The sequence below is a fragment of the Capsicum annuum genome, chromosome 7, assembly GCF_002878395.1.
Source record: "Capsicum annuum cultivar UCD-10X-F1 chromosome 7, UCD10Xv1.1, whole genome shotgun sequence".
NCBI classification, from domain to species: Eukaryota; Viridiplantae; Streptophyta; class Magnoliopsida; order Solanales; family Solanaceae; genus Capsicum; species Capsicum annuum.
Genome location: NC_061117.1, coordinates 57,283,651 through 57,304,852, shown reverse-complemented (window position 1 = coordinate 57,304,852; position 21,202 = coordinate 57,283,651).

Below are 21,202 nucleotides of genomic sequence, written 5' to 3'. Positions count from 1 at the left end.
GACTAATATGAACATGAAAATACATGCATAAATATGTCGTAACTATATCTGAGATCATGATAACATGAATTTACTGTTAACTAACATGACTTATGACTAAATTTTGATGATGGATATAACTAATGAAATGAGTGACTGTATCTGACTATCACGAATTTGATGGAAATAGCTGAGTTCCATACTATTCAGAGTTAACTGTATCAGATTATCCTGAATTTTGCAGAACTACCTGAATTTTATTACTGAGAATGAATGATTATATCTAATAGTCCTAATTCTGTAACTAAAACTGTGGGAAGCAGTTATCTAACCAACATGCCCCTAATATACCATTATTGCTGAGTTGGGGTCCAATCTGTAACCCCAATTTGAAGGGTGTCAATACTGCGCCACTGGTAAGGATAAGCTGTGAGTGACCCTCATCTGACAGTATCCCCAATAGAGAATGTTGGGGCCCTTATCTGATAGTGCTTATCCATCTCATCAACCCTCATATGACAGTGTTGATTTCTCAACCTATGATGGCTACATAGTTTTTGAATGTAAGGATGACTTCTAAGAATTACTCCCTCATCTGGCAGTGTGTGTTCCTATCCTTGGGTTCACTCGGTGCTAATTCCTACTCCTATCTGAATAAACACTGATCATGGATTACTGAGCTGAACTGGACTGAATTAACTAAGTTCCGTTGACTGATAGAATAGTACTGAGATTACTGTATTATTGAGCTTTCTTGAGTCACATGACTGATAGAGTTATATGGATAATGGCTTGACTGAGGATATCATGAAAATATGAGACACACTCTAGGAACACAACTATATTTTTCGTGTACACGTACCCCTTGGACTCGAAAGAAGAAAACTAACAAAGCATGACTTTCTTGATTACAGGACCAATATCAATAATATATAATCCATTGGCTAAGACATTCCATCAAACTCTTGACATACATAACTTGTACATGAATGGATATTTCATATTATCATACTTCTATGACACTTTTCCTTCACATAGGCATTTAATCAAACATAGGGGGGAGCATGCTATGGTTATACAATCATCAACACATCTAATAATCAAGGATGCATCAATCAACATGTGAATTGAAGGGTTTATCTTGAATATCGCGTAATTCCTCACATACTAGAATCAATTCTTGTAATAAATAGTTTATAAACATGAACATCACTTTTCAATTCAATCAAATCATGAACATTCATAAATATACAAATCTTTGATTTTGAAAATATATTCTTGAGCTTCATGGGTTAAACAGACCCATGAATCAACACATGACATAGCTTAGTTCTTGATTTAGCGAAGATTGATGGAGAGACTTTCTTGAAATTGAATCAAAAATTGAAACCCTAGCTTGTTCTTAAAAGAAAATTGGGAGAAACAAGTATATTTTGGGTTCCAAATACCTGAATCTCTTGTTAAAGGGCTTAAATAAGGGTGGGAAATTGACCCTTTTAACCCTGGACGCGTCTTTTAAATTGGTGAAAATTTCCCAACCTGGACCCCAAGCGTGACGCTGCGCTATCGTGCCGTGTCACTTGAATTTGACATTTGGGAAATAGTAAAATGGCACGACGTGGAGCCATCGCGTTGCCACTTCGTTTGTGACCTAGAAGTTTGGCGGGACATGGAGAAATTATGCTAGGACTCTGGAAAAAGGACAATTACCATTTTATCTTGTGGCAGGTCGCGCCACTGACCAATATGACACTTTTTTATGATGGTGAATTAAAATAGTCATAACTTTTTACCTGGAAAGCTTATTGAATTTCTCACATGACAAAAAGTGAAAATCTTGAAAATTCCCCATGGAATAAATATTATTCAATTTATAAGATAATACTTGACATTCTTGAGACAAAGTTACTTAGGAAACTTTGAGTTATTACAATGTCTCCCCCTTAGAAACAATCGTCCTTGAATGAGACTGACTGAGAGGGGAGAAACAATAAGTTGAAGTACATACTTAACATGAAAACTGAAACATGTCTACATAACTGACATTTCTGAGATTCATACAAAGCATGCATATTTGATGAATGATTTCATGACTGAGCTGATACATGAATGCATGATAGAGATAAGATGATCACACTGATAAGATGATGACACATATCTAATGCATGAATACATGACAAAACTAATTACATGACTGAGGTTTCTAATAACTTAGTCTTTTCATAAGGAGAACATATGTCTGATGCATGAACACATGACTAATCTGATGCCTAAACATATAATTGGATATGCAATGGTACTCAGTACCTAGTTTAAAAATGAAATCCTGAACATGAGGATGATACCAAGTTGTAACTAAAATTTGGACATGAAAATTGAAAAGATTAAGGAGAACTGTTACCTTGTGTTTGATCTGAGTTAGTGGAGAAGAGGTGAGGGTACTTGGTATGCATTTATGGTTCTGCTTCCCAAGTAGCTCCCTCAACGGACTGATTTTGCCAAAGAAATTTCGCTAGAGGGATTTCTTTCTTCCTCAGTCTACGAGTTTGATAGTCTAGAATTTCAACTTGAATCTCCTCATAAGAGAGGTTATTCTGAACATCTATACTCTGAATAGGGACTACAACTGGTGGGTGACCTATACACTTCTTGAGAAAAGAGGCATGGAAGACTAGATGAACTGAGGTTAGATTTAAAGGTAATTCAAGCTCATAAGCTACCTTGCTGAAGCGACTGAGAATTTTAAAGGGACCGACATATCGAGGACTAAGCTTTCCCTTCTTGTCGAACCTCTTCACTCCCTTCATGGGAGAGACCTTTAGATAGACATATTCACCAACCTTGAATTTGAGATCCTTTCTACGTACATCTACATAAGACTTCTATCAGCTCTGAGCATCTCGAAGTCTTTCTCTGATCAAATAGACTTTCTCGAAGGCATCGAATACTAAGTCAGGCACTATGACTGAGGCCTTACTAAATTCAAACCAACCAACTGGAGATCTGCATCTCCTACCGTAGATAGCTTCAAATGGAGCCATCCGAATACTAGAATGATAGCTATTATTTTATACAATCTCAATCAAAGGAAAGTGCTCATCCCAACTACCCTTGAAATCAAATGCACACGCCCTTAGCATATCTTCTAGGGTCTAAATGGTCCTTTCGGCTTGACCATATTTCTGAGGATGAAAGGTTGTAATGAGATAAACTTAGGTACCATGAAACTTTTGGAACACTTTCCCGAAATGAGAGGTGAACTGGATACCTTTGTCTAAAATAATGGATAATGGAATACTGTGTAATCTGACGAACTCCCTAATGTAAAGTTTTGCATAGTCCTCGACTGAATAAGAGGTACGAACTGGAAGAAACTGGGCTGATTTGGTCATTCTGTCTATAATGACCCAAATTGAATCATGCTGGCGATGAGTGCAAGGAAAACCCGTCACAAAGTCCATGATAACTTCTTCCCACTTCCAAATAGGAATATTGAACTCCTGCATGGACCCACTAGGCTTTTGATGCTCTATTTTAACCCACTAAAATATCGAGCACTTAGCCACAAACCCTGCAAAATCTCTCTTCATCCCACTACACCATAGATCTCCCACAAGTCACGGTACATCTTTGTGGCCCCTGGATGAATAGAGTAGCATGCGCCATGCGCTTCTACAAGAATTCACTACCTTAAGTAATCTACACCTGAAACACAAAAATAACCCTGACAACACAATACAATATCTCCCTCTTAGGAGAAAGCCTCTAATTTTTGGTCTTTAACTTACTCTTTTAACTTGACTAAACTGGGGTCTCTATCTTGCTTTTCTTTCACCTTGGAAACTAGAGATGATTCTAAACTACTCTGAACCTATATGTCACCCTCATATAAATCAACTAAGAGAACACCTAGTCTGGAAAGATGATGGACTTCCTGATCTAACTTATTCTTATTGTCCTTGACATGAATAATACTACCCATTGGCAGTCAACAGAGAATGTCGGCCACTACATTGGCCTTGCTCGGATGATAAAGGACACTCATATCATAATCTTTCAAGAGCTCTAACCACCTTCTCTAAAAAGATTGAGATCTTTATAAGAAAAGGCATACTAAAGGCTCTTATGATTGGAGAACAAATCTACATGAACTCCATACAAAAACCACAGCTGCTAACTTAAGATCATGAGTAGGATAATTCATCTCATAGGGTTTAAGCTGTCTGGAAGTGTAGGCTATGACCTCACCATGCTGCATGATGACACAACCCAAACCTACTATGAATTCATCACAGTAAACTACAACCCATCTGGATCGTTTGGAAGAGATAAGGCTGGGGCTGAGGTGAGTTGAGTCTTCAAATCCTGAAAGCTCTTCTCGCAAGGATCTGACAACTGAAACTTGACTTTCTTCTAAGTCAATCTGGACATAGAGGATGTAGTAGAAGAAAATCCTTTAATAAACCATCTGTAATAGCCAGCCAACCCAAAGAAACTCCTGATGTCTAATGGAGAGACAGGTCTGGGCTAGTTTCTTACTGTTTTGGTTGTTTGAGGATCTACTCTAATGCCATTACCAAAAATAATATGGCTAAGGAATTCTACTGACCTTAGAAAAAATTCACACTCACTAAATTTGGCAAACAATTGATGATTTCTGAGAGTCTCAAGTACAATTCTGAGATGATCTGCATGATCATGCTCACTACGGGAATGGACCAGAATATCATCTATAAAGACTATGATAAACATGTCCAAGTACTTTTTCAACACATGGTTCATCAAGTCCATGAAAGCTGCTGGGGCATTGGTAAGACCAAAGGACATAACTAGGATTTCAAATTGACCATACTGGGTACAGTAGGCTATTTTTGGAATGTCACATTTTCTGACTCAGAGCTGATGATAGTTGGATCTGAGGTCTATCTTAGAGAAATAACTGGCACCATAAATTTGGTCAAATAAGTCATCAATTTTGGGGAGAGTATACTTGTTCTTGACCATGACTTTATTGAGTTGACGGTAATCAATACACATTCTTAGAGAACTATCTTTCTTTTGCACGAATAAACTAGTGCACACCACAGGGACATACTAGATCTGATGAGACCATTATCTAAGAGATCCTTCAACTGCTCTTTTAGTTCTATGAGTTCTGCTAGTGCTATTCTGTATGGCGAAATAGATATAAGCTAAGTATCTAGAAAAAGGTCAATGTCAAAGTCAATTTCCCTTTTGGGAGAAATTCCTGGAAGATCTTCGAGAAAGATATCTGACTATTCACTTACTACTAGGATTGATTCACGACTAGGAGTTTCGGAACTAGTTTTCTTAACTCAAACAAGATGATAGACACATACTTTAGATATCATTTTCCGTGCTCGAAGGTAGGAAACGAGCTGACCTCTAAAAGATGAAGTACTACCCCTCTACTCTAGGATGGGTTCATTTGAAAACTAAAACTGGACTATTTTGTTTCTGCAGTCGACTGTGGCATAGTACGAATAAAGCCAATCCATGTCGAGAATGACATCAAATTTAGTCATCTCTAATTTGACTAAATCTGCGAAACTGACTTTCTAAAATATCATAATCGGGCAGTTCCTGTTTACCCACTAGGTTATGATGGTTTTACCCACTGGGGTAGAGACAGAAAAGGGCTCAGTTAGAATTTTAGGAATGATTCCAAAATCAACTACAATATAGGGAGTAATAAATTACAAGGAAGCTCCTAGATCTAGCGAAGCATAAACATGCACATGAAAGATCTATAGCATATCAGTAACCACATCAAGAGAATTTTCCTGATCTTGCCGAGACTGGAGAGCATAGAGTCTATTTGGCATTGCCCACTTGTAGCATTGGAAGTGGCACCCTACTGATTTGGGCAATTGAACTGAGTTGAGAAACAGTTCTGCTGACCCTTATAACCTAACTGGAGATAATGTCTGACTCTATGGCCTGGCTTGCCACATCCAAAATAGACATCGCTACCAGCTCTGTAAGCACCCTTATGGTTCTTACCATAAGTCTCACAAAGGGGATTATTTCAGGCATTGTTGACACTGACCGGAGACTTAGGGCCTGGCGCCCTATATCTATTTCTATCCCTAACTTAGGAGCTGGAGCACTGGCTAAAAAAGAAGTTAGAACTAATGACTTAGGATGAAACTGAGAGAAGTTTGCTCCTTATGATTTGGGGTGGGCAAAGTTAAAACTACCTGGCTTTGCTCTTTTATTCTGTTTCTCCTTCATCTTAACCTTTTGATCTTCTATCTGCTTAGCATGAGTAATAAGCCTGGTAAAAGTTATGTCACTATTCAACATCATAGATTTATACTCGTTGACAATACTATCGTTCACCTCAGAAACAAATTACTCATCTTGGCCCTGTAATCTGCAACCACATGAGGAGCATATCTAGATAATTTAGTAAACTTAAGAGAATACTCTTTCACCGTCATGTTGCCCTACTTAAGGTTGATGAATTCTAACACCTTAGCCACTCTCAGCTCTTGGGGAAAGAATCTATCTAAGAATGCAGTGACAAACTCCTCCCACTCAATACGCCCTGCATCACCTGGCCTTTCTGACTTCTATTATTTAAACCAAGTATGGGCAACATCCTGCAACTAGTATGAATCTAGCTCAGCACTCTCAACTGGAGTAACCCCCATGATGTTTGTAACCTTCTAAACTTGATCGATGAATTCTTGATGATCCTCATTTGACTTAGACCCGAGAAAGGATGGAAGATTCATTTTGGTGAAGTCCCAAATTTTGGCTATAGCTGAATTGGCCACTAGTTTAGTCAGAATGATAGCTGGTCATTCATTCTGAGCAACAAATGACTGAGCAAGAGTAGTGAATACAGTTCTGAACTCTGCAAGAGAAACATATTCGCCCAAAGGTTCTTTGGGCTGAGGGGCTGACTTATTTCTGTTTCATCTTTTAGGAGGCATGATCTGTAGACAAAAAGGAGAAATAGATTCGACTGAGATATTGACTTTATATTATGCTCACTAGCATGACATAAATACTAAAAAAATGGAAAATTGTTCCCAAAATATCTTATAGCCTCCTGTACATAAATGTGGTGCGCAACACAGCCATGTACAAGACTCTACAAGATGCGACTTTAAGACTTCCGAGGACACCATTGAACCTTAGGCTCTGATACCAAGTTTGAAATGCCCTGAATCTGGTACTTGAAATGCTACACGGTGCTCACAAACTCAAAGGACCACAAACTGACCCATGACTGATATCTGTACCTGTACACTGTATAATATTCAAAATATAATGCAGATATGGAGGATGAAAGGCCATAAGGTTCAAAACTACATGATTAAAAAAAAATATAACATTTGAGTAGGGTAATAAAATACCCAAAATTAAAATACTATCTAAACCTGATAGTCAGAAAAACCTCTAACTGACTGAACTGTATGAATAAGAAGTTGATGGGACATGTCCCCAACTAACCCCAACTACTGAAATAAATTAATTTGATGAGATAATAACGAAATGGCCATGTCCTCGAAGGATGAGGACTCATTGGTAAGTCTGACTACTGAGACTGGAATGCTATTTATGCTCTGGTCCTCGTGCTTTAAAACCAATGGTATAAGATATCATAGCACAAATGCGTCATTACTTTGAATATACTAGTATGCATGGAAGGTAGGATGAATGCATGGGGTTCATATGCATGAACAATACTGGCTAACTGACCAATATGAATTTGAGAATACATGCAGGAATACGTCGTAACTATATCTGAGATTGCGATAACATGAATTTACTAATAACTAACTTAACTAATAACTAAATTCTGATGATTAATATAACTGATGACATAAGTGACCGTATCTGACGGTCCCGAATCTGATAGACCTAGCTGAGTTCTGTACTATTCTGAGTTGACTATATCTAACAGTCCTGAATTCTGTAGAACTATCTAAGTTCTAATACTGAGACTAAATTACTGTATCTGACAGTCCTAATTCTGTAACTGAAACTGTGAGAAGTAGTTATCTTACCGACATGCCCCTAATACGCCATTATGGCTGAGTTAGGGTCCAATCAGTAACCCCAATTGGATGGGTTTCAATACTGCACCACTGGCAAGGACAAGCTGTGAGTGACCCTCAACTGAAAATGTCCCTAAAATAGAATGGTGGGGCCCTCATCTGACAGTGCTTATCCACCTCATCAACTCTCATCTGACAGTGTTGATGTCTCAACCTAGCTGGCTACATAGTTCTGACATACAAGGATGACTTCTAAGAAACATACCCTCATCTGACAGTGTGTATTCCCATCCTTGGGTTCACTCGGTGCTAATTTCTACTCCCATCTGAATAGACACTTATCATGGATTACTGAACTAAATTGGACTTAGTTAACTGAGTTTCATTGACTGACAGAATAGTACTAAGATTACTTTATTACTGAGCTTTCCTAAGTCACTTGACTGACTAAGTTCTATGGATCATGGCTTGACTGAGGATATTCTGAAAACATGAGACGGACTCTAGGCACATAACTATATTTTTTGGGTACAAGTACCCCTAGGACTCAATAGAAGGAAACTAACAAAGCATGACATTCTTGAGTACAGGACTAACATCAACAACACATAATCCATTGGCTAAGATATTTCATCAAACACTTGACATACATAACTTGTACATGAATGCAGATTTCATATTATCATACTAGTATGGAACTTTTCCTTCACATAGGCATTTAATCAAACATGGGGGGGAGCATGGTATGGTTACACAATCATCAACACTTCTAATAATCAAGGATACATCAGTCAACATGTGAATTGAAGGGTTTATCATAAATACCGCATAATTCCTTACATACTAGAATCAATTCTTATAATTAGTAGTCTATAACATGGAATGAAACCGAAAAACAACATGAACATCACTTTTCAATTCAATCAAATCATGAACATTCATAAATATACAAATATTTGATTTTGAAATGAGATTCTTAAGCTTCAAGGGTGAAAGAGACCCATGAATCAACAAATGACATACCTAAGCTTTTGATTTAGCGAAGATAGATAGGGAGACTTTCTTGAAATTGAATCCCCAATTGAAAACCTAGCTTGTTCTTAAGAGAAACTAGTAAAACCAAAAACTCTTCTTTTTGAATTTTCATTTACCAAAAATAAATCCTAGTAAAACCATGGGTTTCCTCACATGTAACACTTGATTTATTATCGCGGCATAAAACAGTTATCTCGATTACTCAGACTTCATATAGATATATGGTGGCTATACATTTTATCGAGTTGGTTGGACAGATATATAGCTTCACTCTTTGTCCATTCACCTATATGACACTACCATCCTCATTTTCTAACTCTACTACTCCAGATGAGTAGACTTTGCTGATTATGAATGGACCAGACCATTTAGACTTCAACTTACCTGGAAACAGCTTTAGTCTGGAATTGAAAAGGAGTACCAAATCGCCTTTCTGAAAGTTCCATTGGATAATCCTCCAATCATGGTACTTTTTCATCATTTACTTGTAAAGATCTGCTCTTTCATATGTATTGAGATGGAATTCATCCATCTCATTCAGCTATCCCAATCTCATATTTATTGCATCATCCCAGTTCAGGTTAAGCTGTTTCAGTGCCCACATTGCTTTTTGTTCTAGCTCAATTAGCAAGAGACAAGCCTTGCCATAAACTAGTTGGTATGGTGACATGCAAATTGGTGTCTTGTATGCGGTCCTATATGCCCATAAGGCATCATCCAGCTTCCTGGACCAATCTTTCCTATTGGCATTCACAGTCTTAGCAAGGATCAGCTTGATTTCCCGGTTTGAGACCTCCACCTTCCCACAAGTTTGTGGGTGGTACGGTGTAGGTACTTTATGTTGCTTAACCCCATACTTTGCCAATACAACTCTGAATAACTTGTTGCAAAAATATGATCCTCCATCGCTTATGATGGTATGAGGTACTCCAAAATGAGAAAAGATATTTCTCTTTAAGAACGCCATAACACTCTTATCTTTATTATCAGTTAGACCGACTTCTTCAACCCATTTGGATACGTAATCCACAACAACTAAAACATATTTCATCCCAAATGAGCTAACAAATAGGCCCATGAAGTCAATACCCCAGACATCGATTAACTCTACTTCAAGCATTTTGGACATGGGCATCTCATGGTGCTTTGAGATAGAAACTTCCTGCTGGCTAAAATAGCTAAACTTCACAAGGGCAACACAAAATTTTCTACAACACATACACAAAAATTATTACCAAAGAGTAGATTTCTGGATCATTACTAGATAGAGGTGTGATTCTGCAAGAACTGGTGAAGTCATTTCTTTGTATTGAGGTGAAAAAGAAATAGGTTTTCGATCCCATTTTAATGCAAATAAAGGATAATGTTGGTCAGCATAAAGTGATGTCTTTTAATGATTGGTGGTGATGGTATCCTAAGGTACCAAAGTAGATTATGTGTTCTCGATGTTGATGGGTTACAAGAGAGGATGTTGGCCAAGGCTCATTAGTCTAGGTATATTGTTTATCCTATATCGATAAATATGTACCATGACTTAAAAGAGATCTATTGGTGGTATAACATAAAGAGAGATATGGCAAATTTTGTTGCTAAGTGCTTGGTGAGTCAATAAGTGAAGATAAAACACTTAAGGCCTGATAAATTATTTTAAGAAATTGAGTTGCCTATGTGGAAGTGGGAAGTGATTAATATGGATTTCATTACCGTACTTCTGCAGTCACGTAGTCATTTTGATTTGATTTGGGTCATTGTGGATAGGATGACTAAATGTGCTTACTTCTTGACTGTGAGGACTAATTTCTCTGCTAAGGATTAGTCAAAGTTGTTCATTTAGGAAATTATCATGTGGCATGGTGCACTTGTTTTTATTATATCTGATTGCTGTACATAATTCTCATATCACTTCTGCCATTTTTTTCAAAGAGATTTGGGAACTAAGGTCAGCCTTAGCACCGCGTTTAACCCTCAAGCGGAGGGATAAGCGGAGAGGATCATTCAGAAATTTGAGGATATTCTTAGGGCTTGTGTGATTGACTTTGGTAGTGGTTGGGTTGATCATTTTCCCCTCATTAAGTTCACTTATAATGATAGTTATGACTCTAGCATTGGAATGACTCCGTTTGAGGCTTTGCATGGTAGAAGAAGTTGTTCTCCTATTGTGTTTTTTAAGGTTAGTGAGGCTGGGTTGTTCGATCCTAATTTTGTTCATTAGGCGATGAAGAAGGTGAAGTTGATTTAGGATAGACTTAAGACCCCCCCAAAGTTATCAAAATTCCTACCCTTATTCATAAACTCTTCCGCTTTGGTCTCCCTCAACTCCAGATGGAAGAATCGATCAAGGAAAGCTTCCATAAATTCGCCCCAAACTGTAGGCTCAGCACTTTCATCTTTTGCATCTTCCCAGTCGGCATAACACTAATTTGCAACGTCCTTGAGCTGATTGGTTGCTAGCTCCACCTCTTCAACCTCATCCACATGCATCACCTTAAAGATCTTTTCCATCTCATCTATGAACACCTGTGGATCTTCCTCCACCTTGGTGCCAGTGAACTTAGGTGGGTTCATCTTCATGAAATGTCCAACTCTAGTAGCCTCAGACGTAACAGATGAAGACCCAATATCTTTTGATCATTGAGATTGGTTAGCTACCAATTGTATCAACATATGAATGGACCATCTAAATTCTGCATTTCAAATATCTCCCTGAGCAGTTGGGGGATCGTCGGCATTAGTCCGCGGAGCCCGATATGGACTATTCGAGATTGGAAGGACTCCCAAAGTAGGGACAAATTCTGGAGTGTGAGCCCTGTTACGAGTCCGCATCCCATGGGTGGGTCGAAGAGCCCTGTTACGAGTCCGCATCCCATGGGTGGGTCGGACTTCATCTGCCTGAGCATTCGGATCGATGATACGATGTGGAGGCATAACTGTGTTTATAAAACACAAGTGATCATTTATTAGGGGATAGTTCAGACTCTGAAGCACGAACTACATCACAATGAAGGGAAATATTTCCTAAACTCCTGGAAGCCTTCTACTTATAAGTGTGGCGCGCTACACACCCATAAATAGGACTCTACCTGATGCAATTTTGCAGAAACCTTGGGACCATGAAGCATGCTTTGATACCAAGTTTGTCACGACCCGAACAGGGCCTGGCCGTGACGAGCATTTTGAACCCTGGAGGCCCAAAACACCCCTATCTGTCTGGTAATCATGCACCTAATTTATATGATCAAAGTAATGTGAAGGAAACACAATAATTCAAAAACATGGTCATGAATATGAAAAGAAACAATAACGGGGAGATAAGGTTTCACCAACATCAATCAACCTCTAAACAACTGTCTGCAAAAATCTCTAACAAATGACTGAGTCAGGTAACCGTATATAAACTGGGACAAGGCCCCCAGTAGACCCCAAAACTGAATATAAGATAAAAGGACTACAGGACATTAGACCTTCTGAAACATAGTAGGCTCACCACTTGTCTCTGCTGCTCTGTCTGAATGATCTACTGATTCTCTTGACCCCTAGACTGGGCCTCTGAACCTGAGAGGTTAAAGAAGGGAGGGGGTCAGCACAAAAGCACTGGCACGCAAAGATATCAAAACAAAACATAATATTTTTACAAAATATAGTTGAGTGCCATTATAATGAAATTTCGTATCAAATGATTTAAAAACACTTGTGCGTAATGCAATAGTTTCTCAAAAACATTGAAATGCAATTGAGCTAGGTGGAATACGCTACATAATTTACACCGTCTAACCTCGATTGCTGCCGAGATTAGAGGAGGGAGAGACACACAAGACCACGAAGCATGGTGTCTCGACCCACTGGTAGTGCCCGGGATCACTAAGCCCGGGCTCCTACCTATAGTCCCAATTTTGGAATGATGTAAAGTCAAGTACACAAGATCACTTAGCCTGGTACCACATCTCCATGTCGGTAAACATGTTTTCCAGCGATGAGCCCTTACACTCAAATGTCTCCTTTGGGTATCCATCTATCTTATGTAAAATCAATGCATTCAAATTTCATCTAATTCAATCACATATCATAATCTGTAGTGTATCATCATACCCAACTTTCAAGTAATCAATATCACTTCCACATATGAATTATCTTGTAAAATCCAAGGTGCTTTATCATTTACAAGTGGTGAACATTATTTATTTCAAATTCATGTTCTCTTTTGTTCGTCACAATATGATATGGGGTATCAAGACATTATTATGGGAATTTGAAAGCAATTTATCAAACTTCCATGGAAAATATCAAATCACATATGCATGGTTTCAACCATTAAAGTATATAGGCAAACAATTCCCATGACATAAAGAAAAATGACTTAGAAATCATATTGAAAGCAACTTATTAGCATTTGATTGAAAACCCCCATTTAAAAGCATGCATGTTCATAAAAACTGCACCTATGAGATTTTAAGATAACCCCACGTAACTCTATTTCCAAGGATAATAGATGTTTCTTAAAGCTTGTGGATTGGTGATTCCAAATACATAATTATCTTCGAAAACCTACGGTCGAATCTTGAACTATTTGGGTTTTTATTTTGAAACCCTGAGGAGAATCTTTGAGAACTTTTGATGAATGAAGGTGTATTTTGGGGTCCTTGGAACTGAATTTCGTGTTTTAGCGCTAAGTAAGGGTGGAAAAGGATCATTTTGCCCCAAAAATGGAGTGTTTAAGTCACTTGAATTCTTTACATAGGTGCCGCCCCTCCTATTGCCTATGTTTACATAGGCACCGCTTAGGCTATCACCTATGTTTACATAGGTGCCACCTAGGCTATCGCCTATGCTTTGCAGTGGCCATGGACGATTGGTTGGGCGACACATATCACTTAGAAAGGCCATAACTTCTTGCTCGAGTGTCGGATTTTACCAAAATTGGTATTATTGGAAAGCTAACTCGAAGACCTATCATTTGAAACATAGAAGTCTCCCTTATTCAACATATACAGAGAATTATGTTTCATGGAAGATGACACACTTTACCACATCCACTAAAACTTAGTCAATCAAAATAGTTCACCTCATCCTTGAGTTGAAGGACCTCTATAGTCTAAATTCAAGCATGAATGGATACACATGCTACACGATTAATTGACATGCCATATTGACATACGATTTTATGGCTTTGGTATTTATCAACACATCAGAATCATGGTCTATATTATAGCCCAAAATGCAGAACGTTACATTATCCCCGCCATAGGATCATTCATCCCTGAATGATGATGTGGGACACAGACAGACATGATTTCAAGCATAGTAAAGGACTAGGAAAGTTAAGATAGGAATAGTACCTTCTGTCTCATCCTCCATCAAAGTAAACAGATTAGGATATTTAATTCTCATGTCATCTTGTGACTCCTAAGTTGCTTCTTCAACTTTTTGATTCCTCCACAGTACCTTTACTGAGGCTAACTCTATGTAAAATTTCAATGGGCTCTTCTTCATAAGACAAGGAGTTTGTCACTTTTGATACCCTCTACTGGCAATACCAGAGAATGATCTCTAATGCAATTCTTTAACATGGATACATGGAATACCGGATGAACGGAACCCAAACTTAAAGGCAATTCTACCTTATAAGCAACTGTACCAATCTTTTTCAGAATCTGATATGGCCCTATATAGCGAGGGCTCAATTTAACCCTTTTTCAAAACCGTATAACTCCTTTCATAGGAGAAACCTTGAGAAACACCTAATCACCAACGTCAAACTCTAGTTCTCTTCTCCGAACATCGGCATAGGACTTACGACGACTCTGAGTAGTCTTGAGTCATTCTTTAATAATCTTCACTTTCTCCATCGCCTGATCAATAAAATCAGGCCCATACAATTGAGTCTCACCCACTTTATACCATCCTATCAGAGACATACATCTCCTCCAATACAAAGCCTCAAAAAGAGCCATGTTGATGCTGGCATGGTAACTATTATTGTAAGCAAATTCAACCAGTGGAAGGTGATCTACCCAACTACCTTTGAAATCAATGATGCATGCCTTTAACATATCCTCGAGGTTATGAATGGTACGCTCAGCTTATCCATCCGTCTGAGGGTGGAAAGCTGTGCTCAAATTCACTTGTGTACCTAAACCCTTCTTAAAAGATCTCTAGAGCTGAGATAAAAACTGCGTACCTTTATCGGATATAATGGACCCTGTTGCCCCATGCAACCAAACTATCTCATCAATGTAAATCTTAGCATATCCCTCTCCCGAATAATTAGTCCTCACAAGCAGAAAGTGGGTTGACTTTGTCAACTGATCTACAATTACCCATATAGACTCATACTGGTTTTGGGATCTCGGAAGTCCTCTAATGAAGTCTATGTTTATTATCTCCCACTTCCATAAAGACAGGGCTATCTTTTGGGAAGTACCACCTGGCCTTATGTGTTCTACCTTCACTTGTTGATAGTTCAAACACTTGGACACAAAATCAGCTACATCACGTTTTAGGTTATTTCACCAATACAAGATTTTCAGATCATGGTACATCTTAGTAGACCCTGGGTGAACGACATACCTCGAAGTGTGTGCCTCATTAAGGATTCTTTCTCGTAGCCCATCAATATTCAGAATGCACAACCTAACCTGAAATCTTAGAATAGCATCACCACTAATTTTATACAACATAACCATTTGTTGACCCACATCTTTCTTGATTTGCATTAAGATGGGATCTTCAACCTGCTTCTCCTTAACTTCGGCACAAAGGGATGACTTAGCTAACTCATGAACAATCACCCCTCTATCTTTGGAATCTAAGTGTCTCACTCCCAGATTTGCAAGGTGGTGAATATCCTTCACCGTCTCTTTCTTTACTTCTTCTACATAAGAAAGGCTGCCCATAGATAACCTGCTGAGGGCGCCGACTACAACATTTGCCTTTCCTGGATGGTAATGCAGACTTATATCATAGTCTTTCAAAAGCTCCATCCAACGCCTCTGCCTGAGGTTCAATTCTTTCTGTAAGAAAACATACTGCAAACTCTTATGGTTAGTATAAATATCAATATGCACTCCATAGAGATAGTGCCTCCATATTCTAAGTGCAAACACCATGGCTGCTAACTATAAGTCATGATTGGGGTAATTGCGCTCATGAACCTTTAAATTTCTATATGCATAAGCTATTACCTTACCATGCTTCATCAATACCCAACCAAGTCCCATAGGGATGCATCACAATAAACTACAAAATCATCTACAGCCTAGGGAAGGATCAAAATAGGAGCAGTAGTCATCTTGTCCTTCAACTTCACAAAACTATTTTCACACACATCAAACCGCACAAAATTAATCTTTTTCTAAGTCAGTTTAGTAAGCGGAGAATCTATGGAAGAAAAACTCTTTACGAACCTTCTGTAATACCTCGCCAAACCCAAGAAGCTCCGAATATCGGTTGGAGGCGTGGGTCTGGGCCATTTTCTCACTGCTTCAACATTTTGGGGATCCACTCTTATCCCTTAATTGGACATAATATGCCCCAGGAAGGCGATAATATCTAACCAAAATTCACTCTTAGAAAACTTGGCATACAACTAATGATCCTTAAGGGTCTAAACAATAATTCAGATGTGATTGGCTTGATCCTCTTTACTCTATTCTAAGATCCATGAAGGCTATAGGGGCGTTAGTCAACCCGAAGGACATGACTAGAAATTCGTAGTGACCATATCGGGTTCAGAAGGCTATCTTGGGTATGTCTGACTCCCTAACTTTCAATTGATGATAACCCGAACGAAGGTCTATTTTTGAAAAAGACTTGGCACCCTGAAGCTGGTCAAAAAGGTCGTCAATCCTAAGAGTAGGATATTTATTTTTAATCATGACCTTATTCAACTGACGGTAGTCTATGCACATACGAAGGGACCCATCCTTCTTTTACACGAAGAGCACGGGTGCACCCTATGGGGAGACACTAGGATGAATAAAACCTTTGTCTAGGAGGTCTCCAAGCTGTTTCTTTAACTCCTTTAGTTCCACGAGAGCCATTCTATATGGCAGAATAGAAATAGGACGAGTGTCTGGAAACACATCAATGCCAAAATCTATCTCCCTATCAAGGGGTATCCATGGGAGATCTTTGGGAAAGACTTCTGGGAATTCAATCACTATAGAGACTAACTGTAGTGGAAGGTTTTCAACTTTTGAATCTTTTACTACGAGAAGATGATACATACAACCTTTGGATATAAACTTTTGGATCTAAGATAAGAGATAATGTGACCTCTAGGTTCCACAGAACACCCTGCCCCTACAATTGGTGTCTCATTCGGGGATGAAAAAGTGACCTTTTGGGTTCGGCAAGCAAGGGTGGAATAACACAAATAGAGCCAGTCCATCCCAATGATGGCATCAAAATCTATCATATCAAGTTCTATATAGTCTGCCACAGTTTCCTACTATGAATAGACATGACATAATTTCTATACAACCTTCTAGCAACGACAGTATCACCTACAGGAGTAGAAAAAGAGAAGGGTTCTATAATAACGTCAGGGTCAAACCCGAAACTAACAGCCACATAAGGGGTCACATAATATAAAGTAGACACAGGATCAAGCAATACCTAAACATCACGAGAAAAGATTCGTAACATACCAGTGACAACATCTGGTGAAGCTTCTACCTACTGGCGGTTAGTCAAAGAATATAACTAGTTTCAACCGCTCCCAGCACCTGAATGGGCACACTTAGGAAAAAGAGCCGTGGAGGCTTCTTGGGACTTAGCCCCCCCTCCTCCATATTTCCTCCAGCAGAAGGACAATCTCCCTGAAGGTGTCCCACTTTGCCACAAGTATAGCAGTTTCTCCCCTTAAACCAACACTTCCCCAGATAATTCCTTCTGGAAACCTCGCACCGCGGATAAGTACAATACTGCTGGGCCACATTGTCCTTAGACTGTGTACCTAGAGCTTTGGATCTATGAGGAGTCTAAAAAATCTGAGTTTGTCTGTCTGTCGGTGGTCTGGGTGTTGGGGCGCTGGCTGCTGACTGTGCATTATACCAAAACTTCTTATTCTTTGATAACTTATTACCCCAGTTACAACTCTGCAGCTGACTCTGGTGCTGGTCCATAGATCTAGCTCTCTTAGCTTGTCTGTCTTTCTCTCTAGATTCAGCAATCTTTTTCTTCTTCTATTCCACCTACTGCATATGAATGGTCAGTCGAGCAAAGTCTAACTCCTTATTCAACATAGCTCCCTAGCACTCTAGTACCAGGTTATCAGCAAGGCCATATGTAAATTTCCTCATCTGGGCTCTCATATTACTAGTCAACTCTGGTGCATAGCGGGCTAGTTTATTACACTTCAAAGTGTAATCCTGGACACTCATACTTCCCTACTTCAGATTCATAAAGTCTTCCACTTTGGTCTCCCTCAACTCCAGAGGAAAGAATCGATTAAAAAAGCTTCCAAAAATTCGACCCAAACTATGGGCTCAACATATTCACCTTTTGCATCTTCCCAGTCGGCATACCACTGATTCGCAACATCTTTGAGCTGATAGGTTGCTAGCTCCACCCATTCAACCTCATACACATGCATCACCTTAAAGATCTTTTCCATCTCATCCACGAACACCTGTGGATCTTTCTCCATCTTGGTGCCAGTGAAATTAGGTGGGTTCATCTTCATGAAATGTGCGACTCTAGTAGCATAAAAAATAACAGATGCAGACCCAACATCTTCCAATTGTTGAGCCTGGTTAGCTACCAACTGTGTCAGCATATGAATGGACCGTCTGAATTTTGCATTAGAAATATCTCCCTGGGCAGTTAGGGGACGGTTGGTATTAGTCTGCGGAGCCCGAGGTAGACTGGTCAAGACTGGAGGGACTATTGGAGTAGGGACAAATTCTAGAGTGTGAGCCCAGTTATGGGTCCGCATCCCATGGGTGGGACGAACCTCATCTGCCTGAGCACTCTGATCGATGATACGATGTAGAGGCATAACTGTGTTTCTGAAACACAAGTTATCATTGATTAGGGGACAATTCAGACTCTGAAGCACGAACTAAATCACAAAGAAGGGAAACATTTGTGAAATGCTTAGCAGCCTCTTACTAATAAGTGTGGCGCACTACACACCCATAAATAGAACTCTACCCCACGCGATTTCGTAGACACCCTGGGACTATGAACTGTGCTTTGATACCAAGTTTGTCACGACCCAAACCAGGGCCTGGCCATGACGAGCGTTTCAAACAATGGAGGCCCGAAACACCCCTATCTATTTGGTAATCATACACCTAGTGCGTATGATAAAAGTAATGCGGAAGAAACACAATAATTCGAAAATATGGTCTTGAATATGAAAAGAAAAAATAACGAGGTGATAAGGTTCCCCTAACATCAATCAACATCTAAACAACTATCTGCAAGAATCTCTAACAAATGTCTTAGTCAAGTAATCGTATATAAACAGGGACAAGGGCCCTAGTAGACCCTAAAAGTGAATATAAGATAAAAGGACTGCAGGACAGAAGACCTTCTGAAACATAGAAGGCTCACCACTTGTCTCTGCTACTCTGTCTAAATGATCTACTGATTCTCTTGACCCCTTGACTAAGCCTCGAAAACTGAGAGGTTGGAGAGGGGAGGGGGTCAGCACAAAAGTACTGGCACGCAGAGATATCAAGCAAAAGCATAATATTTTTACAAAATAAAGTTGATAACCATTATAAAGAAATTTTGTATCAAATCATTTGAAAACACATGGGCGAAATGCAATAGTTTCTCAACAACAATAAAATGCAACTGAGCTAGGTGGAATACCCTACATAATTTACACCAACTGTCTAACCTCGGTTGCCTCCGAGATTAGATTATAAGTGAGGGAGAGACACACAAGACCACGAAGCATGGTGTCTCGACCCACTGGTAGTGCGCAAGATCACTTAGCCCGGGCTCCTACCTATAGTCCCAATTTAGGAATGACATAAAGTCAAGTACACAAGATCACATAGCCTGGTACCAAATCTCCGTGTTGGTAAACACGTTTTCCAGCGATGAGCTCTTACACTCAAACGCCTTCTTCGGGCATCTACCTATCTTATGTAAAATCAATATATTCGAATTTCATCTGATTCAATCACATAACATATTCTATAGGGTATCATCATACCCTACTTGTAATTCATAAATATTACTTCCACATATGTATTATCATGTAAAACCTAATGTGCTTCATCACTTACAAGTGGTGAACAATATTTATTTAAAATTCTTACTCTCTTTTGTTGGTCACAATATGATATGGGTATCAAGACATTATCATGGGAATTTGAAAGCAATTTATCATTCATATTTATCAAACTTCCATGGAAAATGTCAAATCACATATTCATGGTTTCAACAATTGAAATATATAGGCAAACAATTCCCATGACATAAAGAAAAATAACTTAGAAATCATATTGAAAGCAAGTTATTAGCATTTGATTGAAAACCCCCATTTAAAAGCATGCATGTTCATAAAAACTACACCCATGAGATTTTAAGATAAGCCCACGTACCTCTATTTCCAAGGATAATAGATGTTTCTTGAAGCTTGTGGATTGGTGATTCCAAATATGTAATTGTCTTCAAAAACCTATGGTCGAATCTTGAACTATTTGGGTTTTTATGTTGAAACCCTAAGGTGAATCTTTGAGCACTTTTGATGAATGAAGGTGTATTTTGGGGTCCTTGGAACTGAATTTCGTGTTTTACGGCTAAGTTAGGGTGGAAAAGGATCATTTTGCCCCAAAAATGGAGTGTTTAAGTCACTTGAATTCTTTACATAGGCGCCGCCCATCCCACTGCCTATGTTTACCTAGGAGCCGCCTAGGCTTTTGCCTATGTTTAAATAGGCGCCGTCTAGGCTATCACCTATGTTTTCACAGGCTTCGCCTAGTCTATCGCCTATGCTTTCCAGTGGCCATGGGTGATTAGTTAGGCGACGCATATCACTTTGAAAGGCCATATCTTCTTGCTCGGGTGTTGGATTTTAGAAAAATTGGTAACGTTGGAAAGATAACTTGAAGACCTATGATTTGAAACATATTAGTCTCCCTAATTCAACATATACAGAGAGTTATGGTCGATGGAAGCTGACAAACTTTACCACG